This window comes from Lithobates pipiens, unplaced genomic scaffold, assembly GCF_037356315.1.
Source record: "Lithobates pipiens isolate NorthernLeopardFrog02 unplaced genomic scaffold, aLitPip1_a1.2 Scaffold_30, whole genome shotgun sequence".
NCBI classification, from domain to species: domain Eukaryota; kingdom Metazoa; phylum Chordata; class Amphibia; order Anura; family Ranidae; genus Lithobates; species Lithobates pipiens.
In genome coordinates, this window is record NW_027507791.1 from 77074418 (window position 1) to 77099308 (window position 24891).

Sequence of the window (24891 nt, forward strand, 5' to 3'; positions counted from 1 at the left end):
CATCATGCAATTTTCTGTCTTGATATAAAGGTGAGCTGCTAAGACAGTGGTCTCCAAACTGCAGCCCATGGGCCAGATGCGGCCCTATACTTGCTTTTATCTGGTCCTTGGAACACTCTTCCTTCCACTGATACAAGGCACTATTCCTCCCTCTTACATCAAGAATGACACATTTTTCCTCTGGCACCATTGATGTGACACTATTCCTCCCACAGACACCAATGTTAGGGCACTATTTTTCCCACTGAAACAATGGGGCACTATTCCTCCCACAGACACCAATGATGGGGCACTATTTTTCTCATTGACACCAACAATGGGGGTCACTGTTCTCCCCACTTATACCAATGATGGGGCACTATTCTGCCTCCTAATCACAGGGTTGTTGTGTAATTTTTTTTCTCCCACTGACCACCAAGCCTAAGGCATTATCTACTCCCACTGGCTACAGTCTGGCCCCACTAAAGTCTGAAGGATAGTAAACAGGCTCTTTGTTCAGAAAGTTTGGAGAACCCTTATACTAAGAGATAGGAAATGGGTTAAGAGGGATGTCCTGGTCATGCGATAAAAGCAGCTGTCCTTGTGCACAGGATTTTAGAGGAAATGAGGGCAAACTAGAATAAAAACATTCTCTATGTGACCTGAGGCTTTACAGATTACGCTTCTCCATAGATTGTTCAGAACATGTGTAAAACTCTGGTCTGTTATTAGGTGTAGTTGAAGTGAGGATAATGCAAAGTCTGTTGTAATGACATCCAGATAAAAAAAAAAAAAATTCTGTTGTCCTATACTACCAATTCGTACACCGATGTGCTCTGTGTTGCCTCTCATAATATAATCTCCCCCATTTGTTATCTATAAGGAAGTTGGATTTAATGGAGTGTGTGGCATCATATAAAGTGCTAGTATTAGGTGCTAAAGTAAAACAATGGTTGCAGAGCCTTGTCAATGACATTACCCATAGGCTTAATATAGGGCATCGGTTGTCAGCTGTCCCTCCTCTACACTGAAGCTGATGCTAGGAAATTATCATGTGACCAGAGCGCAGTGCCCTCAGCATAGGTAATTATTGACGTCTTTCCTTTACAGGGTGGATAGAATAGGCTTGGATGTGGGGAGTAGATTCAGGTATAGTTAGGATTTGACTGGAATGCTACTTTTAAACCTGTCACAGCTTGTTTACATCCTAACTTCTATCATCTTCGTAGGAGTGTATGCAGAACAAGAGGTGACCCAAAACCTGAAACTTTAAAGTGATTAGGTTGTGATTTAAAAAAACAAACATGTAATACCTGCTGTCTGCAATGGTTTTACACAGAGCAGCCCAGATTCTCTTCTGTTTGCATCCCCCTGCTGGCACTCCTGGCCCCTCCTCCCCGCCAAGTGCCCCCACTAGCAAGCCTCTTGCAATGGAGTCACGCTCCCACTGCAATGGTGTTACGCCCCCCACTCTTTTCTCATTGGCTCACTGGCTGTGATTGACAGCAGCAGAAACCAATATCCCCAGCTGCTGTATGAGCCAATGATGAGAGAGAGACCCAGGAGATCTGCTCTCATGCACATCCCTGGAATGAGATGCGGGTCAGGTAAGTATAAGGGGGGAGACTGGACCCTGAATTTTTTTTACTTTAATACAGAGAATGTGTAAAGATATAAACCTTTCTAGCTTTACAACCACTTCAAGTATATGAAAACTCAGTCAGTAAAACCTCATATAAGCTTTAACATGTTAAAGTGATACTAAAGCCTTGGTTTTTGGCTCACTGGCTGCGTTTCACAATGGCTCCTGCCGCTCGCAATGCTAATCAGGAGTGTGAGTCCCCAGAGAGGCAAGACTCTCATGGACATCACTGGATATGGAGTGGGCTCAGGTGAGTATTGGGGGGGATGCCGCACACAGAAGGTTTTTTACCTTAATGTATGAAGGTAAAAAACCTTGTTCCTTTATAACCACTTTAATGTAATTTTAAATATTTTTACACTTTTAGCTTTCATTAACATAACATATGGTGATCCTGGCATGAAGTTCCTAGTTCATTCACTACCTGTTATAGGGTAACAAGGCAATTTACTGTGTGGGCACCCTGTTGCACGGGCTTCTGATGGGTGCTTTAAGTGGCCATTTCAACACACACCACTGTTGCCACCATCCGTGACCTACCCCCTGTGGTGGTTCACAGGTGAACCAGTCAAAAGAAATGCCAAGAAGCCATCACTGGAATGAATGTAGACAGAAAGTTCCCGCGAAGAGGCTGCAGGAGACCAGCAGCACTGAGATCAAAAAGTATGAAAATAACACGGCTCAGCCGCTTGATGTACGCTACTTTAGCAAACTTTGTTTTTCATGCAGTTATAGTTTACTATAGTCTACATTAAGTCTACTTTAACATTTCCTTACTGAACGTCAATCTGACCTGTTCTCCTTTGCTGCATTTTGTTTCCTACTGAATTACACGTTTTAAATATGCTCAGTAGCTTTTAGCCTATTTCTGTTGGTTAGAAGCTGCTGCTTTCAGTAGTTAATACTGCTTATGCAAAATGTAAATGACCTCTCTGAATGGCTATGTTTATTTTTATGTATTGAAGCCTCTATGTGTAAATGGTGATAAAAAATCTACTCGCAGATGGATAACTCGAGCACAGGTGCTTTGCTGGAGGTTTAGTCATTTACACCTATAAATGTGAAGACATTTAGGGCCATAGCTGTTGCTTGGTGAAAATTCTAAGACCACACAGTAATAAACTGGGATGGAATGTACGTCTTTCCTTGCTGGCCTGTGTCTGTGTGGCCTCCATGGGCCTAAATGTTCTGCCTGCAGGAAACACACTGACTCTCACTGCTCATCTGTATAAACACAGACATAGTAAGAATAGCACTGCAGCCTTCACAGTGCTACATATTGACTTGGCCTCCTGGGACACATTGCGGCCATGTCAGACTCTAAATAACTGGACTTGCAAAAAAGAATAGAGAACACGATCCTGCCTTTTGAGGGCCCTGGTCTTCTGAAACAATTGCAGCTCACACTTTTGGTGCTGCTATTTTGTGTTGATGGAGACGGTAATTCACTAGGATGACGTCGCTCTCTGCACAGAATTTTGTGGTTAAAGACTTGGTCTACTAACCCAGCTTTTAAATGGTATCTTTTCAATGGAAAGTGGCTGTTTTGTTGTTTCCTTTGATAAGTTTATCAAGGAAGTTACTTACTCTACCCCACAATAAACAGCCTAAGCCTACTACAACTATGGCTACTACCTCTTCTCACTGAAAGAGATTGTTTCCCCCCGGTGTCCCAAGTCAAAGGTGAGTCCATCCTTTCGGCACAAGCTTTCAACCTCAAAACCTACCCAAACCCCTTTTCACAATGAAGGGACACCCCCGCTCTCCAGAGTGGGAGGATTTCTGTTGGCCTTGTGCCAGTTTGGATCAGAGGCTTCTCAGACCACCATTTCTATGGGGTACAAAATTGAATATCTATAACTGCCGCTTCTTTGATCCCCTTCCTAATCTCCAATCACCCCATTTTTGGTCATTTAAAACCCCTGAGCAGATATCTGTGTGTCCCCAAATTTCACATGGCGTCTGCAAGATTTTTCTTTCTCTTTCTCAGATCAGGGGAAGTTTTGGCATCAGTGGACATCCAAGATGTCTCTCTTCACATTCCCATCCCATCCCACACACCATCAATTTCTATGCTTTGTTGTGGGAGACCAACACTTTTAAATTGTTGCCCTACCCTTTGGGCTCTCTTCCACACCACGAGTCTTCACAAAGGTGCTAGCTCCACTCCTGGCCCTGTTAAAGGCATTGCACACTTTCAAAAGTTTTTATTGTTTTATTTCAGTATTGGGGTAGTTATATGCCCTATGTAATTTTTTTGCCTTACCTTGTAATACTCACATGTTGTATGGCTCTGTGGCTGCAGTTAATAGTGTCGTGGCGTAACGATTTCCCATATGTCCATGTGTTCATTCACCTAGCTTGTCTCTAAGGGACAGATGGCTTCTTTTTCCAGGAAAACATCCATGCATCACCATTTCCTCTGTGTTGTATCACAAAGTTGGGAGCACTAATGTGATGAAAACACATCTCTTCCAGTATATTGAGATCTCTATTAAAGGGATATTAACCACTTCAATACCGGGCACTTATACACCTTTCTGCCCAGACCAATTTTCAGCTTTCAGCGCTGTCGCACTTTGAATGACAATTTGCGATCATACAACACTGTACCCAAATGAAATTGTTATCATTTTGTTCTCACAAATAGAGCTTTCTTTTGGTGGTATATCATCACCTCTGGGATTTTTATTTTCTGCTAAACAAATAAAAAAAAGAGCGAAAATGTAGAAAAAAAATGTTTTTTTTTTGTTTCGGTTACAAAACTTTGCAAATAAGATGGGGCTGCACTGACGGGCACTGATAAGGCGGCACTGATAAGGCGGCACTAATGAGCAACCCTGATGGGCACTAATGGGCAACCCTGATGGGCACTAATGGGCAACCCTGATGGGCACTAATGGGCAACCCTGATGGGCACTGATAGGCGGCACTGATGGGCACTGATAGGCGGCACTGATGGGCACTGATAGGCGGCACTGATAGGCGGCACTGATGGGCACTGATAGGCGGCACTGATGGGCACTGATAGGCGGCACTGATAGGCGGCACTGATAGGCGGCACTGATAGGCGGCACTGATAGGCGGCACTGATAGGCGGCACTGATAGGCGGCACTGATAGGCGGCACTGATAGGCGGCACTGATAGGCGGCACTGATATGCAGCACTGATGGGTACACATAGGTGGCACTGATATGCAGCACTGATGGGTACACATAGGTGGCACTGATATGCAGCACTGATGGGTACACATAGGTGGCACTGATAGGTGGCATGGATGGGCACTGATTGGTGGCACTGATAGGTGGCATGGATGGGCACTGATAATGCCTGCCAATCAGTGGGGGGATGCTGCACTGATAATTAGCACAGACCCCCCTGTCAGAGGAGCAGCCGATCGGCTCTCCTCTACTCGCGTCTGACAGATGCGAGTGAGGAAAAGCCAATCAATGGCTCTTCCTGTTTACACTGTGATCAGCCATGTTTGGACATGGCTGATCACGTGATAAAGAGTCTGCGTCAGAGACTCTTTACCTAGATCAGTGTTGAGGTGTGTCAGACTGACACACACTGCAACAACAATCGCCGTGATGCACACCGCAATATCCTGCTGGACGTATATGACATCCGGTCAGGATATTCAAACCACTTTGCCGCCATCATTTTGCTATATGGCGGGCAGCAAGTTGTTAGTGTCTTGTTGTTTTGTTATTTTAAAGGGAAAAAAAACATGTTATACTTTATCTGCTCTGGGCAATGGATTTACACAGAGCAGCCCAGCTTCTCCACTTTTAGGGTCCTACGTCTGTGCTCCTGGCAGCTCCCTCCTGCCGCTTTCCCCCAAAGCAAGCAGCTTGCTCTGGGGGCACCGAAGCAGGAATGTTCCCGACCCGTGGCTCTGTGTGTCCATTCACATGTAGCCATGATTCAGCCCCGCCCCCTCTGTCTCCTGATTGGCTCTCTGGTTGTGATTGACAGCAGTGGGAGCCAATGGCTCCTGCTGCTGCCAAAAGCCAATCAGGAGTGTGAGTCCTGGAGAGATAAGGCTCTTGCGGACATCGCCTGATCGAGAGGGGGCTTAAGTAAGTATTACGGGGGGCCTGCTGCGCACACAAGGTTTTATACCTTCATGCATTGTAAAGGCGCAAGGTTTTTTACCTTCATGCATAGAATCCATGAAGGTGTAAAACCTTCTGCTTTTACAACCACTTTAATTGATTCTACCTATTTGGGTCTATATCAGATCTAGCAACTAATTTGCTCTCAAATGCACCTGTTCTAGACTGAGAGACCCAGGGATGGTGGGATATGTAGCTTCTTCTCTGGAAGTGTTTGTTCTCAGAATACAGACAGAGATCATGCATTAACCTATGCAGTGCTGTTCCAAATGCCTCATGTTTGAACACACACGGGAACTTGTGACATCAGAATGTGAAGATTTACTCTATTGTAGGCTGTGCATATAGAGCAACAAATGACACCATGAAACCTAATGATCAGGTAAAAAACACAAGGTTCCGGAAGTTCAGCCCCCTCCTTCCCCCGCAGTCTTCTGGGACACATCACAGGTCCCAGAAGACTACGGAATCATTCACAAGCTGCAAGGCTTCGGTGCCTGTTCCCCTTACTGAAGATGACGGCACCTGCACCCGAAGCCGATTGAAGAATCAGCTCAGATGAGGACATGGCTGAATCCCTGGACAGGTACTGTCCTTATATTAAAAGTCAGCAGCTACAGTATTTGTGACTGCTGGCTGTGATGTTTTTTGGGGGGGAGGTTTGTTTATTTTCAAGCAGTGGTATGTTCACATCAGCCAGTGAGGTAAGAATAATGCATATAACACAAAGAGCATTAAGTATCACATAGTCAGTAGTGATCTTTCACCTTCCCATTGAAAGATGGTCGCTCTACTCAGGAGACAGGCATGTACATAAAAATATATAATGAACGTGAAATGGAGAGGGTGTAAGGATCCCAATCTTTAGAGAAGGCACTATATAACCAGAGTCATGCAGAGAAGTACAAAGAGAGGAGATGGGGGGGATTGGTACCAGAGTAGGAGGAAACATCTTGGACGTTGGTAGAGGATGTCCCAAGGGGTGCATTTATATAGTTGACTGATATTCAGCATTTCACAAGAGTGCTGGTCTCCTAGTTCTGACCCCTACTCCAAAGTCAGTCGCTCCTCAGGAACCCAGGCCATCCAGATCTTATCAACCTTTTTCGGGCAATTGCGTCCCAGATAGGTCAGTTTTTGTACAGAGGTACATCTACCCAGGCTCTCCACTGATGTATCATCGGTGGGGAGGGTCCCTTCCATTGTAGCAAGATTGTGTTCCTGGCATAGAAGACTGCATAGAAAACAAACCATTTCTTGGATTGGGGGGCTTCCAATGTGTCGACTATGCCAAGCAATAGTGCTATCGGATCACAAGCTACTCTGTTTACTTACGGAATTGATGACCTGGAGCTCCTCTTTAACGTTGCTCTACACAAATCACAGTTTTTCTGCTTTTCTTTGCAGTGCCTGTATAAGTCATTCTTCTAGCGTGAGCTATATCTGCCCTTGATCTCTGAAATTGTCTCAGCTTTAAGCCAGTGTCCCATGTGTGCTGTGTTCACCTGCTTATTTTAGCCAAATGAACCTGCCGCTTATAGCTTTCTTTTCCTGTATGTAGCGGTTAACGTAAGTGCCAAGTTCCTGTCACACAATCCCTGATGCTCTGTACAAACATTGCCTGTCTCCAGTGTGATTCTCGCCTCAGGGCCCCAGGCTCTTCAGTACTCTTAAAAGCACAAACACACTACAAAATGTATTTGCCCTTTTTTTATTAGAAAGAGACATAAAATGTGACTCTTGAAAAGCAAAATCGAATTTCATTGTTTATAAAATATGAATTACACCAGATCTGAAGTCTTCTGTTACAGGTACAGTAGATATTTCCAGATATAGACGTGATATATACATGTTATTACATGCTACATAACTGTTATAGGTAATCTGTACTGACAAAAATGAAAACGCATAAAGTACTGAAGCCATTGGGTAGGTATGCCACACATACAATTAGCATTTTGGTTGAAATCTAATTTATTGCTAACATCTCACATTCAAGCGATTTTAACATTTTTGCTGCCAGAGCAGTTTTTTGTGTTTTTTTGCACACATAAAAAAATAATTTTATCCCTGAAGATGATGTAAAACCCCCAAACATTATATACTTTCTGAACTGAAACACCCTAGAGGGAACTACAGTGGTAGTTCCAATTCTTTATGTCACATAATGTTACCGCAAGGGTCTAGGACAGGGATATGCAATTAGCGGACCTCCAGCTGTTGCGAAACTACAAGTCCCATCATGCCTCTGCCTCTGGGTGTCATGCTTGTGGCTGTCGGAGTCTTGCTATGCCTCATGGGACTTGTAGTTCTGCAACAGCTGGAGGTCTGCTAATTGCATATCCCTGGTCTAGGAAATGCTAAATTTCTGCAAAAAACACACCAAAGGGAATTTAAGGGCAAACAAACGCAATAAATTACTCAAATTAATTTTGGTAAAATATAAAAGCCAAGATTGTGCTGAGTAAATAGATGGCCAAAATGCCAAACTTTAAAGTGATTGTAAAGACTCGTTTTTTTTTCCCTATAAAGATAACAAACCTGTTATACTTACCTGCTCTGTTGCAGTGGATTTGCACAGAGCAGCCCAGATCTTCCTGTTCCCGAGTCCCTCTTCTGTGCTCCTGGCCCTCGCTCCTGTTCAGTACCCCCACAGCAAGCAGCTTGCTATTGGGGGCACCAGAGCCGAGTCACAGCTCAGTGTGTCCAATCAGACATGGAGCCCTGGCCCGGCCCCACCCCCCCTCTTCCCTGAACGGCAAGCTGACTTTGATTGACAGCAGCAACAGTCAATGGCACTCTGCTGTGTCTCAGCCAATTAGAAGGGAGAATCTCGGACGGCTGAGACACTCGTGGACATCACTGGACAGAGATGGAGCTCAGGTAAGTGGGAGGGGGCTGCTGCACACATAAGGCTTTTCATATTAATGCATTGTGATAAAAAAAAAAAAAACCTTCTGCCTTTACCACTGCTTTAAATTTGTATGCGCTTGTGAAATGATGACAAACTTCAGTACCCGATATTTTCTATTGGCAATGCTTCAGTTTAGTGTTATGGAGGAGGTCTTATGCTAGAATTATTGCTCTCCGGTGTGCGCAGTGAATTGTAACGTCTATTACAAACGACGGTTTCACGGGTAACCTCCCCTGACGCATGCATTTAGGTTCATACTTGTGTATATGTGCAGGTGGGGGGGATTTTATGTGCTTGGGTGTAACTTAATTTTTTTTCATAACATAGAGTACAAAAAGTCCCCTATGTGATGTTTTTTAGGTTCTCTTTAACCACTTTCAGACCGGACCATTTTGCTGGTAAATGACCAGAGGTCTTTTTACAATTTGGCACTGCGCTGCTTTAACTGGTAATTGCGCGGTCATGCAATGTTGTACCCAAACAAAATTTGCGTCCTTTTCTTCCCACAAATAGAGCTTTCTTTTGATGGTATTTGATTGCCTCTGCGATTTTTATTTTTTGCGATATAAACGTAAAAAGACCGCAAATTTTGAAAAAAAAATGATATTTTCTACTTTTTGTTATTAGAAAAATCCAATAAACTCAATTTTAGTCATACATTTAGGCCAAAATGTATTCAGCCACATGTCTTTGGTAAAAAAAAAGTCAGTAATTGTATATTTATTGGTTTGCGCAAAAGTTGTCACATCTACAAACTAAGGTACGTTTTCTGGAATTTACGCAGCTTTTAGTTTACGACTGCCTATCTCATTTCTTGAGGTGCTAAAATGGCAGGGCAGTACAAACCCCCCCAAATGACCCCATTTTGGAAAGTAGACCCCCTAAGGAAATTGATAAGTGGCATGTTGAGCCCATTGAATATTTTATTTTTTTGCCTCAAGCGATTGAATGACAAAAAAAAAATATATATTTTTTTTTTTACACAAACTTGTCACTAAATGATATATTGCTCACACATGCTATGGGCATATGTGAAATGACACCCCAAAATAAATTCTGCTGCTTCTCCTGAGTACGGGGATACCACATGTGTGGGATTTTTTGGGAGCCTAGCCGCGTACGGGGCCCCGAAAACCAAGAACCGCCTTCAGGTTTTCTAAGGGCGTAAATATTTGACTTCACTCCTCACTACCTATTACAGTTTTGAAGGCCATAAAATGCCAAGATGGCACAAAACCCCCACAAATGACCCCATTTTAGAAAGTAGACACCCCAAGCTATTTGCTGAGCGGCATGTTGAGTCCATGGAATATTTTATATTTTGCCACAAGTTGCGGGAAAATTACAAACTTTTTTTTTTTTTTTTTCACAAAGTTGTCACTAAATGATATATTGCTCACGCATGCCATGGGCATATGTGAAATGACACCCCAAAATAAATTCTGCTGCTTCTCCTGAGTACGGGGATACCACATATGTGGGACTTTTTGGGAGCCTAGCCACGTACGGGGCCCCGAAATCCAAGCACCGCCTTCAGGCTTTCTAAGGGCGTTACAGTTTTGAAGGCCATAAAATGCCAAGATGGCACAAACCCCCCCCAAATGACCCCATTTTGGAAAGTAGACACCCCTAAATTTAGGGGTACACTAGTGAGACTAGGTAATAAATGGCGGGTGCCCTGAAACTATAAAAAAATAACTAACCAACCAGCGTCACCTGTAACAGTTATATGGTGATCACTGGTGAAAGGGTTAACTAGGGGGCAATCAGGGGGCTTTATGCGGTAGTATATGGGGGTCCCTGGCGCTATAAAAAGCTGCGGCGAACCTAAATACCTACCTGCCTAACTAGCGTCACCTGTGACACTAATACAGCGATCAGAAAAACGATCGCTTATTAGGCTGGGTTCACACTGGAGCGATGCGGGAACGCCATGAATCCGCGGCGGGTTCCCGCATCGCATGCCTCCCGGCGGCAGTTCACACTGCCCTATGCGAACTGCTGGGAGTGTCAGTGAAATGTTACTGACACCCCCAGATCAGTTCGCATATCGCAGTGCGATCTACAAACTCGGATCGCATGGTGTGAACACCCATGCGATCCGATTCTGCTGCGGGCCAAAAAAAGGGTCCCGTGCGAATTTGCGGCGGGTGCGATGCGAATTCAGCCATACTAACTGTATGGCTGAACTCGAATCGCACAGAGATCGGATGTGATTTGCACTGCAGTGCGGTGCGAATCACATTCGTTCTCATAAACCGCTGCAATGTGAACCCAGCCTTAGTGACACTGGCGACGGGGGGTGATCACAGGGTTAAACCTTTATTGGGGGGGTTAGGGGGGTACATTAGAACTAAAGGGGGCTAACCCTAACTGCCCTAACAGTTATTACAGTCACAAATGACACCAATGCAAAAAAAAAAAAGAAAGAAAAATGACATTGGTGTCACTGTGACTGGGGGGCAGGGGTAATTGGGGGGGTGATCAGGGGGGTGTGAGTGTGCCTGGCATGTTCTACTGTGTAGTGTCGTGTTGGTGCAACTCACCGATCCTCTCTCCTCGGTGTCGGAACGAAAAATACCGACACGGAGGAGAGATTACATCACTTCCTCTCCTGTGTTTACATTACAGGAGAGGAAGTGATGTGACGAAGGATTTCTATTCGTCGGGAGCGATCGCGAGGGGGTGGCCATGAATGAATGGCCGCCCCCTCATCCCGGATCGCTCCCGAACGAATACCGACCGCCGCAGGAATCGGGCGGGGGCCCGATCGGGCCCCCGACCCGCGGGAAGGCAAGGACGTACATGTAAGCCCTTATGCCTGCCCGTGCCATTCTGTCGACGTACATCGTCGTGCGGCGGTCGGGAAGTGGTAAATGAGACATGCAGGGTCTAAGAGACATTGCATGTCTCCCCTGTGCTCAACTGAATGTTTTGCAATGCAGATTTGCAAAACAATCCTTCCCGGCTAAGCTAGGCCGACCCGGTAGTGATGTCATAGACATCACTTTCTGTGTCACAGCAAGAAGAGGAGGAAAACAGATGCGTCTCCCCTCTTCTCCTTCCCCGCACCTGCCATGTCGGGCCTACAGATGGGCAAGCGGAGCCTGGAAAACATTGGGGGGGGGGGCAGGACTGTGAGCAGTCGGGCGGAAGCACAGCCACCCATATGGTTTCACCTGATGGGCAGGAGTCTGCGTGTCAGTTTCACACATAATCTCAGTGGCTCCAGCTGCACTGGATTGTGTCTGAAACACCCCGCTTTCAGGTCCATATGGTCTGTATGGTATGGTATGACGTACAGACGTGGCAGCAATGGGGTTGAACCAAAACCAAAAATTTTATATATTGCAGCTTACCAGTCATTAGATGTGGAGGCCGCATTATGTTCCTTTTTTTTGTGACTTTTTTCTTCTGTTTTCCCTTGTGATCTGGCCAGTAACGCAACTAATGTATTACACTGCCTGCACTCTGGATGAAGGAGCACCTTTGGAAAGCAGCATTGTCAGATGTACTAGCAGATTTTGATACAGTAAAGAAATTGAAGCCAAACTCCAGCTCACACTAATGCCCCGTACACACGAGAGGGATTAAGTCTGACAGACCTCCAAAGGAGTTCCGCCGGAGTTCCGACGGAGTTCTGGCGGACTTTTCGACCGAACGGACTTGACCACACACCATCACACCAAACTCCGACGGAGTCGAACGTGATGACGTACGACTGGATTCGACGTAGGAAGTTCCTAGACAGTAGCCAATAGCTGCCCTAGCGTCGGTTTTAGTCCGTCGGAGTAGCACACACACGAGCGGATTTTTCAAAGGGGACCGGGTCCGGCGGAGTTCCGTCGGGAAAATTTAAAGCATGCTTCATTTCTAAAGTCCGTCAGACTTTAGCTTCGCTAAAGTCCGTTGCAGCCCACACACGATCGGATAGTCCGCCGGACTCAGTCCGTCGGAGTTTGGATGTCGAAAAGTCCGCTCGTGTGTACGGGGCATAAAGCAGCAGTTTGTATCTTTTGGGATAAAATATTCACATAAAGGGAAGTTGAGTATTGTATGTCCATTTTAAATGTTTTTTTTTTTCTCATACCTCTAACTGCTACATCTGCAGGACAGCTTATTCTGTTTAAAAAAAATCTACAGGATCACTAGGTGAAAATAAAGAATAGCCTAAAAAAAAAAAGAAAAAGAATGCAGCAATCGCATCTAAGAATTGGCAAGCTGCAATATAATAGATGTTTGCTTTTGGGTAGAATACAGCTTTTAGCTTCAATATGTGCACATGTTTGATCTGCTGCTTTCATTAACATAGTTCCTGACATTATAGCATATCTGTGATCAAATTGTAAAAACATATAGTAATTTCCACATTGTATTTAAATTATTTCTAGCCTATTCCGATACCTCTAACCAATCTTGAAGTTGGTAAATGTACTTTGTGAAGAGCCCACACATTTACTTCCTTTAATTCTGTGACATGTAGTCACTATTCCCTGTGAGTGGCACTGCTGTGTCACATATTTCACAGAGCCTGCCTTCTGAACTGCAGAGGAGCTGAGAGGAAGAGTTTCTCAGGAGGCGGAGTCAGTACAGTAATTGCTGCTTGAAGGCAGCAAGGTACCATGGGATATGTAGTCCTTAGAAGTTGAATGTAAACAACAGAGGAGAAGCTGCAAAGCATGCCAGGAATCTAGGAAGTTGTGGATTGAGATGGCCAGCATGTAGCACCCACAACATGAAAGAAAAGGATATTTTTGGTAAACGTATTGTCAAAAATCCCTTGTTTATTGCTGTTATAATGCTGATGTTAAAAAGCAAAAATGATTGTTATGATTATAGATGTCCTTTAACCACTTCACGCCGGGTGGACATCCAGGGACAGCCTCGACTTTCGGTGGTTATATCTAAATGATGCCTGAGGCCACAGACATTCATATATCGGCATTTTCAGCCGGTGATTCCCTGCACCATAAGAATGATCATAGCGGCTGTTCCGGCGCTTGATCGTTCTTATGGGCAGCGGGAGGGGATGTCCCGCCGCCCTCCGGTGCTTCTACCGACTCACCGCTTCCATCGGTGAGTCAGTCACAGGATCCGCCGTCCCCCAGATGATACCATAGCGATTTCTGGCGGACCAGATGGTTCCCGGAGTCCCTATGATCGTTCGGTGGCCAGGCACAATGTTATGACATCACGCCCGGCCTCTGCATTCAAAATAACGGTGCCATCTTGGTTGGGAAGCAGTGATTGTTTTTTATTTATTTATTTATTTTTATTTTTTTTTGGGCTTCCCGGCCTAGAGGTGAGATATGGGGTCTTATTGACCCCATATCTCACTGTAAATAGGTCCGATTGTGCCATATTCCTATTACAAGGGATATTTACATTCCCTGTAATAGGAATAAAAGTAATCACTTTTTTTTTTTTGTGTCAAACTAAAAAAATAAAAGTAAAATTAACAATAAAAAATAAAAAAATTAAAGTGCCCCTGTCCCCGTGAGCTCGTATGCAGAAGCGAACGCTTAAGTAAGTCCCGCCCACATATGAAAACGGTGTGCAAACCACACATGTGCAAACGTTAGAACGAGAGCAATAATTCTAGCCCTAGACCTCCTCTGTAACACAAAACATGTAACCAGTAAAGAAATTTAAAGCGTAGCCTATGGGGATTTTTAAATACCAAAGTTTGTCGCCATTCCACGAGCGCTTGCAATTTTAAAGCGTAACATGCTGGGTATCTATTTACTTGGCGTATCTTCATCTATCACATTATGCAGAAAAATTGTGCTAACTTTACTGTTTTTTTTTTTTTTTTTTTTTTAAGCATGAGATAAAAAGTTGCAACAACCGCCATTGTTTTCTCTAGTGTCTTTGCAAAAAAAAAAAACCATATATAATGTTTGGGGGTTCTATGTAATTTTCTAGCAAACAAATTATGAATTTTACATGTAGGAGAGAAATGTCAGAATTGGCCTGGATGCGAAGTGGTTAAAGTGGTTGTAAATCCTCGAAAAAAAAAAACTGCAGGACAAAGGCATAATGAGCTAGTATGCATAGTCTACTAGCTCATTATGAATTACTTACCTGAGATTGAAGCCCCTGCAGCCATCCTCGTACCCCACTCTGGTGGCCGACATCGTTCTCGGAATTACTTCCGGGTACTGGGGGCTCCAGCGCTGTGATTGGCCAAAGCCGTGATGACTCAACTCCCGCACATGCACGTGGGAGGTGCTTGTAACGGCACAGTCTAACTGAAGCAACATATTTGCCGATGATGTCGGCACATGCAAATACAGGGGATATCTCCTAAACTGTGCAGGTTTAGGAGATATCCAGTGTGGCTACAGGTAAGCCTAATTATAGGCTTACCTGTAGCAAAGAGTGGTTGTAAAGGGTTTACAACCACTTTAAGGCTATAGTTTAGATACTTACTATTATGAGGTGACAACTCTACTCTTCCACTGCCATGTGTGCCCCAGTGCAGGATACAAATGTCTTTGCCCTGACCGGGGACCTGAGGCCCACTGTAAAGCATTGCATGCAGTGGCAAAATATTGACATACCCTACTATAAGGCTGCATTCACACCTGAGCATTTTCAATTCCTAAAACTCCAGAAAAAACACCCAACAAGAAAAATCCCATTCGTTTAAATGGCCCCTGTTCACATCTGAAGTTCAAAAAGTACATGAGCTTCTTTTTGGGCAGATTTCAGGCGGTTTTCTGCTTTTTATATTGGTGACCTTTTGACCTGTGCAAAAACGCGCGACTACTGGGAAATTTTTACCTTTTAAAGTGGAGTTCCACCCCAAAAATAAAAAATTTATGTGCTAAAAAAAAATATAAAAAAAAACATTTGGAGAATTTGTTATTTTTTTTACTCACCTCTAAATGCCTTTTGCTAGGGGATCCCTCTTAGTCTGCTTCCTTCAGCGCCTGGGCTCCTGACGTCACTTCCCTCGGCGCAGGAAGGGCGATCACCTCTCCCCCCTCCCTCTAGGCCAGGGGTGGCCAACCCGCGGCTCCCGAGCCGCATGCGGCTCTTTGCCCGGTTCCATGCGGCTCTTACGTTCATATTGTAGCGTTCTGCCAGACGTGCAAGAATGACGAGAAGTAGTCGAATGAACTGTCATTTATTGACAACAGCAGAACTCCATTACTATTGGCCGTAACCACGCCAAAACAACACAAACAAAAAACAATCTTCGTTTCTCTTCCTTACTCTTTTCCAGTCGTTCGCCATCCGCTCTCACACACACCTCCGCTCACCCCTCACTCTCACTCCCCCGCCCCCTCGCTCTCACATCCAGGCAGACGCAGTCACAGACCATGGGGAATCACAGAACTCTAACATAAACATTGTAACACTCAACATTACTGCAGGGTCGCTACAGTATTTTCGTCAAATGCGCATGTGGGCAGTTTTTCATGTATATATTGTAAATTGTTCTATTATTGTTTATGGATTTGGTTAAACAGAGTTTGTCTGTGTGAGAGTGCACACAGTGTTCATTGTTGAAAATGACTGGCCTGTGGTCTTTGTAGTGTTAAAACAGTGTGTGACATTTACAATAAATCCAGCTGAGCAAAAGTATGTGTGTATATGAGGAAGGGATGGGGTGATGTTCATGTGTGCCCATGCGTATGATGTGGCTCTTTGCGGTAACTTGGTAAAAAATGTGGCTCTTGGTCTTTGTCTGGTTGGCCACCCCTGCTCTAGGCGATCATCTGGGACACGTGACAAGGTCCTAGATGATTGCACGGCCAGTCACGACGTGCAGCGCGGCTCGCACATGCGCAGTGGGTGCCCAGCTGCAAAGCCACAGCTGGGCGCCCACAGTTAAAATGCTGGTGCCGCCGAGCGGAGGGGGAGACAATCAGGGCTTCAACCCCCTGCATCGATGGACCATGGGACAGGTAAGTGTACGATTATTAAAAGTCAGCAGCTGCAGTATTTCTAGCTGCTGACTTTTACATATATTTTTTGGTGGAAAAACTGCTTTAATGCAGAGGATGCATTAAGATAAAAAAATGTCCTGCCTTTAGAACCACTTTAAAGATGTATTGATGATAACGCTGCATTAATTATTTTCCCTCAAAGCCATCCTTTTAAATATTGTTTACTTCTGGTGAAATGACAGATACAGTGCCTTGAAAAAGTATTCATACCCCTTGAAATGTTATACATTTTGTCATGTTACAACCAAAAACATAACTGTATTTTATTGGAATTGTATGTGATAGACCAACACAAAGTGACACATAATTGTGAAGTGGAAGGAAAATGATAAATTTTCAATTTTTTTTTTTTACAAATATCTGAAAAGTGTGGCGTGCATTTGTATTCAGCCCCCTTTACTCTGATACCCCTAACTAAAATCTAGTGGAACCTTAGTGAACAAATGGCATTATGAAGGCCAAGGAACACGTCAGACAGGTCAGGGATATAGTTGTGGAGAAGTTTAAAGCAGGGTTAGGTTATTAAAAAAAAAATATCCCTAACTTTGAACATCTCAAGGAGCACTTTTCATTCCATCGTCCGAAAATGGAAAGAGAATGGCACAACTGCATACCTACCAAGACCTGGCCGTCCACCCAAACTGACAGGCCGGGCAAGGAGAGCATTAATCAGGGAAGCAGCCAAGAGGCCCATGGTAACTCTGGAGGAGCTGTAGAGACCCACAGCTCAGGTAGGTGATTCTGTCCACAGAACAAATATTAGTCGTGCACTCCACAAATCTGGCCTTTATGAAAGAGTAGCAAGAAGAAAGTCACTGTTGAAAGAAAGCCATAAGTAGTCCCATTTGCGAGAAGCCATGTGGGGGACACGCAGACATGTGGAAGAAGGTGCTCTGGTCAGATGAGACCAAAATTCAACTTTTTGGCCTAAAAGAAAAACACTATCTGTGCCAGAAAACTAAAACTGCACAGCATCCTGAAAAACACCATCCAACCTTCAGTAGGGACAGGGAAGCTGGTTGGAGTTGATGGGAAGATGGATGGAGGCAAATACAGGACAATCTTAGAAGAAAACCTGTTAGAATATGCAAAAAACTTGAGAAGATTCACCTTCCAGCAGGACAACGGGCCTAAATATACAGCCAGAGCTACAATGGATGGTTTAGATCAAAGCATAATCATGTCTTAGAATGGCTCAGTCAAAATCCAGACCTAAATCCAATCGAGAATCTGTGGCAAGACTTGAAAATTACTGTTCACAGACGCTCTCCATTTAATCTGACAAAGCTTGAGATATTTTGCAAAGAATGGGCAAAAATTTCACTCTAGAGGTGCAAAGCTGGTAGAGACATCCCAAAAAAGACTTGTAGCTGTAATTGCAGGGAAAGGTGGTTCTACAAAGTATTGACTCGGGGGGCAGAATACAAATGTATGCCACACTTTTCACGTACCGTATTTATTTGTTAAAAAAAATTTGAAAAACATTTATCATTTTCCTTCCACATCACAATTATGTGCCACTTTGTGTTGGTTTATCACCTAAAATCCCAATAAAATACATTTATGTTTCTGGTTGTAACATGACAAAATGTAGAACATTTCAAGGGGTATGAAAGTGGTTTTAAACCCTTACAAACCACTTTGACCTACATGTAAGCCTAGATTAAGGCTTACCTGTAGGTCCAAGAAATATCTCCTAAACCTACACGGTTTAGGAGATATTTACCTGAAGACCGCCACCGCGGTCTACGGCGCACAGGCGCACTGGGTAAGCCGCAGATGGGGATGGTATGCCGCGAGTGTCGGCTCCCGTGCGCAGGAGTGACGTCATTGCTGCTCCGGCGAATCACAGCGCCGGAGCAGCGAGACCCACCAAGAAGATTGGACGCTCGGAACTACAGGGGACAGCGGTGACTTTGCTGGCTCCTGTGTCAGGTAAGTGACACATAATGGACTAATATGCGATGCAAAGTAGTCCATTATGCTTTACCTTTGCAGGGAATGAAAGAGGAAGTAAACTCATCAGGGTTTACTTCCTCTTGAATGCTTTTTCAAGGCACTGTATCTGATTGTAAATGTATTCTATTTAGTGAATTGCAGCCTTTAGACACAGAGTGGCTTGTGTGTGCGTGGACGGCTCTTGTCTGACAGCTTCCCCAGTTTATTTTTACCTACAGTGTTTTGTTCTTTTCCTGCACGCTTGGCTAAAGCTGATGCAAGCACATAAAAGCACACATGCAGAAATGGTTTATGGACTTGAACACCAAATAGTTTTTGGCAGAGCCGAGTATGTAAACATTTATCTGACATGGAACATGCTAATTCACACTGAGTGTACAAACCTGCTATTCAGAGGATTATGGGTGGATCTCGCACACCCTGATAAAATGGGTTGGGAAGGTTGTCTCCTTCCAACCACTTAAGCAAGCAAACCACAGCTTTCATCGGGGACAGGAAAATAGAATCTTTCATATTGAACTGTCTGAGGAAAATGGGATCTCCAGGCAATGGAAACTGATTGAAGATTGAAACTTTTTCAGTGTGATTGCTAAGTCATCTCTTCTGTCATGCAGGTTTAGATGTTTTCCTTTATTTTAACCACTTGCTGACCGCAATAAGTATGGTGGGTTGCAAGTGGTTTACTGGGGTTATGGCTGAAGCTATCGGCTATATATATATATATATATATCTATATATATATATATATATATATATTTATAATTTTATTTTTATTTTTTTTCAGCTGGTGACTAGCTTTCTGATGAAATAGGTACAAGTAGCTAATTAGCTGCTGGATCACTTTTGGAAGAAGCGGGAGGGGTCGTCCGGTGTTTCTCAGGCTTACTAATTATAATCTGTGAGTAGCTAGGAATGGGAATGAGGGGCATTGTTAAAGAGACACTAAACTCAAATTTTTAATCAAATAAAAAAACTTGAAATATGTTTAAAGCCCGTGTTTCTTGTAGGGGTGAGCACAAAGTTAATACTCACCTGATTCACTGATTTCCCCCCCCCCCCCCCCCCCAGACAACCACGCTTCCCCATGGTGCAGCAGTGGACTGTTCCTGTCTATTTAGTGTGCTGATGTCAGGAACAGTCCATTTACCAGACCGGAACACTGGTCTTGTGTGGGGAGGATCAGCAGGTTTGGTAAGTATCTCCACAGTCCATTCCCCTAGAACAAAACAAGCATGTAACCTGTGCAGGGCACCACCCCACTGCACGGGGAAGAAACAAATTGCCCAGAGTTCTGCTTTAAATATAAGTAGATTGTACCCTCTTTTCTTTATTCCATCTCTCAAATTCCAGATTTTTTTCTGCTGTTCTCAGACGCCCTGGTTCTTGGATGGCTATGTGTTCTCAATGCCCCACTTGTGTATGTGAACATAGCCACCCTTTCCTCCTTGTCCCTCAGATGGTCTACACATCTACCAGCAGATGCATTCAGGCCTCGTCAGCAGCTAGTTTAGCATCACAATCATCCACTGACAAGTCCTGTGCTTTTAATCACACCGGAAGAAATTCCATTAAGGGTCCTTTCATACGGGGCAGATCAAGGCTGATCCGCCCTGTGGGTATCCGCTTGCTCAGCGGGGATCGCCAGAGCGACCTCCGCTGAGCAGGAAGATGACAGGTCCGTCTCTGCACACTGCGCAGGGACGGACCTATCACAGCGCCACTCTTCCCTATGGGAGATCGGGTGACGACGGACCGCAGTGTCTGTCGTCATCCGATTCGATGATGGATGGAAAAATAGCTTTTTCTTCCGTCACACTTTTTCGGATCAGAGCGGGTCGGATGTCTGCGGACTTGTCACCGCTGACATCCAACGCTCCATAGGCCCTTATGGAGCATCCGTTCAGGTCCGCCTGAAAAACTGACAGACGGACCTGAACGGATTGTCCGTGTGAAAGGGGCCTAAATGTGATGAAGGGGCACTTTTCTTGACCAACTGCCTTTGAAACTTTTTGGATTGTCTCCCCGGATCTTTTTGGAATAAAATTATACGTGGACCTTTTTGCAGTGGTATTTCAGTTTCCATTTTGTTACATTATACTACAAGCCAAGGAGACCATGGAGATCCTCTGGGATTTGAAAGCCACCAGTCCGGGAACCAGATCACTTACATCAATATAGCAATACCAATAAAACAACTTTACGGGTCCAGCGCTATTTTTCCACTTTCCTCAACTAAACATATCCATCAGTGTAGCCAGGGGCAGCGAATGTACTGGAGTGAAGTAGGGTCACTAGAAGTGCTGCTAAACCCGCAACAGTAAAATCAATCTGTATATGCAGTAAAACATGGTTGTTATACTCACTGTGGAACTTAAGGAGTTAATACTCTGCATAGTGTAAAAAGGCTGGTTGTCTTTGATACTCCCCTTCTTCCACTGTCCCCAATCCATTTCCTGATATTTACAGAGCTAGGGGACAAGCTGCACATGCTCAGTTTGGTGTGTATTGCTAGAGAGTGTTTTTTTTTTTTTTCTGGGGATAGTGCATGTGATCAGCATTGTCTAGACAGAGGGTCAGGGGTCCTGCAGCCTCATTGGACAGTCAGAGCAGAATGAAAACTCATCCTACAAGCTTTAACCAGATGCTGATAGAAGTCAAGACTGCTGTATACTGCTGATGAAAAAAAAAATATTTAGCAGTTTATATTTACTAAAACTATTGCGTTTCCATGTTCTGTGTACTGTGGGAGACCAGATATAGTGAATGCAGGGTCCTGGGTTTAGGTAGTCACAGGTTTATTGTTAAGATCATATAATTAATCATTCAGTGCAACTAAATTGATCTAATTGAATAAATATTGCAAACCAAAGATCCATCTTTCAGTTGATTTTGGTGAGCTCTTGAATAGTTTCCATATTGCTAAAATGATTGGCTGTACTGGATTCTTGTTGATCGCTTCTGATCAATCAAAAATGTTCTGCATATATCCAAAGAATCGATTGTAATTCATGTTGATTAAGTGATCATTTGTATTGGATTAATTGCTTATGTTTGCAATTGCTTGTACCCAATTGGATCACAAATTGCTAACTGTATGGCCACCTTTAGATGGTAGGCCGTGCCCTGAAGTCTATTAAAATGCAATGTCTGGCTGCAGTGTGCTCTCTTCCCCAAGTGAGTCTCTGGTCAGTATATCAGCATTCAGTTCTGATCCTTGTCTGTAAGCTGCTGTAATCACACCTGTCTTTAGGTGACAGGGCACGTTCCTGTCTGGTGTCAGTCTAATGAAACCAGGTATGATTTATAACAATTTTTTATGCAGTTAATTCTGAACATGTTGAGGCTTCAATCCCGCTGTGAAAAATGACAGGATCCTGTCTGTCAGCTCATCCCCGCTCTTGCTGGGCCTGTTTACACGAGCTATTCTGTGTGTTCATCAATATCACTTATAGTTTGTTTCTTTTGAAGTAAAGTAATAGCATCAGCATCCATCTCTGCAGGAAATTAATATCCGGTACCAACATCAGGTTTTTTAGATTGTCAAGGTCCAGTGTTTTATGTTTATAGAGAAAAGATGAATATTTAAAGGTATACTCCAGTCAAGCATAAAGCAGTTTTGCAATTACACTAACAGAGGGGAGATTTTATGATGTAGATCTTATGTATAAAAAAAGAGGGGAGAATACCTTCAGCAGTGCACAGCGTGAATCTCTTCTCCCCTCTTAGTCTTCAGTGGGGGGGGGGGGGGGGGGGGGGTAGAGGGACGAGGAACTGCAGTTTGCTCACTAATTTGTAACAAAAACATCTTTGCCATTCTGAAGCTAGATGAATAAAAAAACGTCTAAGTACCTTTTTCCTAATCGATATACAGCTATCACATGACCCAGCTCTTTCCCAGCCTTTTTGCAGGGAAACATAAGCAGGAGTAGCCTCTATTCCTCTGCTGCTGGTCACATGTGCAAAAAAAGAAAAAAAAAAAGCCTTTGGAATACAGAGTAAAAATAAATAATATCAATAAACTGTTTTAAAATATACAAATATATATTTAACCGCTTGCTGACTGTATCACTTAGATATACGGTGTCAAGGCGGCTCTACTGCACTGTACCTAGTATGTGATCCTCACTCCTTGGTTGGGGGTGTTCAGGCGTGCCACTGCCAGCCCGCTGCCTCTGTGGTTATTCACAGCGGGAACTGATAAGTGGGTACTGTGACCTCAATGACCACTGGTACCCACCAATCCTTTGGTACAGAGGCAGAACGAACTTCAGTCTGCCTATGTAAACAAGACAGATTGCCATTGTGTCTGTAGAGAAGGCATTGATCCTGTGTTCCTGCAAAGCAGAGACAAGGATCCATGTCTTTCCCTAGTAAAATCGCCTCCCACAGTTTAGTAACACAGGCTAGACACACAGTTAAAGTGGAGGTAAACCAGATTCATGAAATTTGAGCTGAGCACATATCTGTAGTGTTTTCTTATCTCTCTCCAAAGCCCTGAGTCCCATTTCTTTCTGCTGCTCCATTCTTCTGTTACCAGCATGATAACTTCTGACAAGCTCTCCAATAACTGAGATAAAACCAGTCTGAAATTTGTGTCGGAGTTGGTGCTATAAAAAGATTAGCAGAGAGCTGGTCCATTCACAGCACATTCCTCCCTTCCTTCTGCCTATGTGGACAGGGATGTGTGCCTTTCCTCCAATCAGCTGTCACACAGTGCATGCCAAGACTACACTCCCAGTGCTGAACAGGAAGGGAAAATTTCTAACACCATGTTCACTTTATAGAGGATATAGCAAGCTGAAGACAGCAGATATACATGTAAAACGTATGTAGGGTGATTTGTTTAATCTCTGCGTATCATCTGAGGCTGTTTACTTCACTGGGTATATGTGAGGGTTTACATCCACTTTAACCCCTTTGATTGTCCCTAATGTTAACCCCTTTCCAGCCAGTGCAGTACACTGACAGTGCATAGTTTTAGCTCTGGTCCCCAAAAAGGGTCAGTGTCCCAACTGCCCAGTGCTATAAATTGCTGATCGCCGCCATTACTAGTAAAAAGAATAAAAATAAGAAAAAAAAAAGAAATAAAAATATCACATAGTTTGTAGATGCTAGAACTTTTGCGATTATTATTGGCATTTTCTTTACAAAAAATATGAATCTGTATACATATTGGCCTAAATGAAGAAATTAATTTTTTTTCTTTTTTTTTATTGGATATGTTTTATAGCAGAAAATAAAAAATGTGTTTTTTTTTTTGTCAAAATTGTCAGTCTTTTTTTGTTTGCGCAAAAAATAAAAAACGCAGATGTGATCAAATACCACCAGAAGAAAGCTCCTATTTGTGGGGGAAAGAAAGGACATAAATTGTATTTGGGTACAGCATTGCATAACTGCGCAATTGTTCGTTAAAATAATGCAGTGGCGTATCGCAAAAAATGGGCTGGTTATGAAAGGGGTTAAATCTTCCAGGCGGTCAAGTGGTTAGAATCATATTTTTTTTTTTTTGAAAATAGTACCGTATATACTCGAGTATAGGCCGACCCGAATATAAGCCGAGGCCCCCAATTTACCCCCAAAAAAACTGGCAAACTTATTGACTCGTGTATAAGCCGAGGGTGAGACATGCCTGTCCATCCCTGTGTGTGTGTCCGTCCATCCCTGTGTGTCCGTCCATCCCTGTGTGTCCGTCCATCCCTGTGTGTCCGTCCATCCCTGTGTGTCCGTCCATCCATCCCTGTGTGTGTGTGTGTCCATCCATCCATCCATCCCTGTGTGTGTGTGTCTCCATCCATCCATCCATCCATCCCTGTGTGTGTGTGTCTCCATCCATCCATCCATCCATCCCTGTGTGTGTGTGTCTCCATCCATCCATCCATCCATCCCTGTGTGTGTCTCCATCCATCCGTGTGTGTGTGTGTGTGTGTGTGTGTGTGTGTGTCCAGCCTACCTTTGTCCCGAGCCTCCGTCCCGTGCCTTGCCTCCGTCCCGTGCCGTGCCTTGCCTTGCATCCGTCCCGTGTCGTGCCTTGCCTTGCCCCCGTCCCGTCCCGTCCCGTGCCGTGCCGTGCCTTGCCTTGCCTCCGTCCCGTGCCCTCTTCGTCGGCGGCCATTGTAAAATTCAAAAGCTGCGCCGCCGCCTTCGCCTGTAATAGGCGGAACACTGAATTTCCCAGCAGCCTGTGTTCCGCCTATCACAGACGTCGTATCATCCTCGTCCGTAGTACGAGGATGATACGATGTCCGTGATAGGCGGAACACAGGCTGCTGGGAAATTCAGTGTTCCGCCTATCACAGGCGAAGGCGGAGCCGGAGGCGCGG

General features: G+C 44.2%; 1 protein-coding gene across 1 annotated transcript in view; it reads left to right on the forward strand.

The window, feature by feature from the left end:
• BRF1 (BRF1 general transcription factor IIIB subunit) overlaps positions 1–24891 on the forward strand; it is a 623639-nt gene that overhangs the window by 358826 nt on the left and 239922 nt on the right. The gene's annotated exons all lie outside the window — the stretch shown is intronic.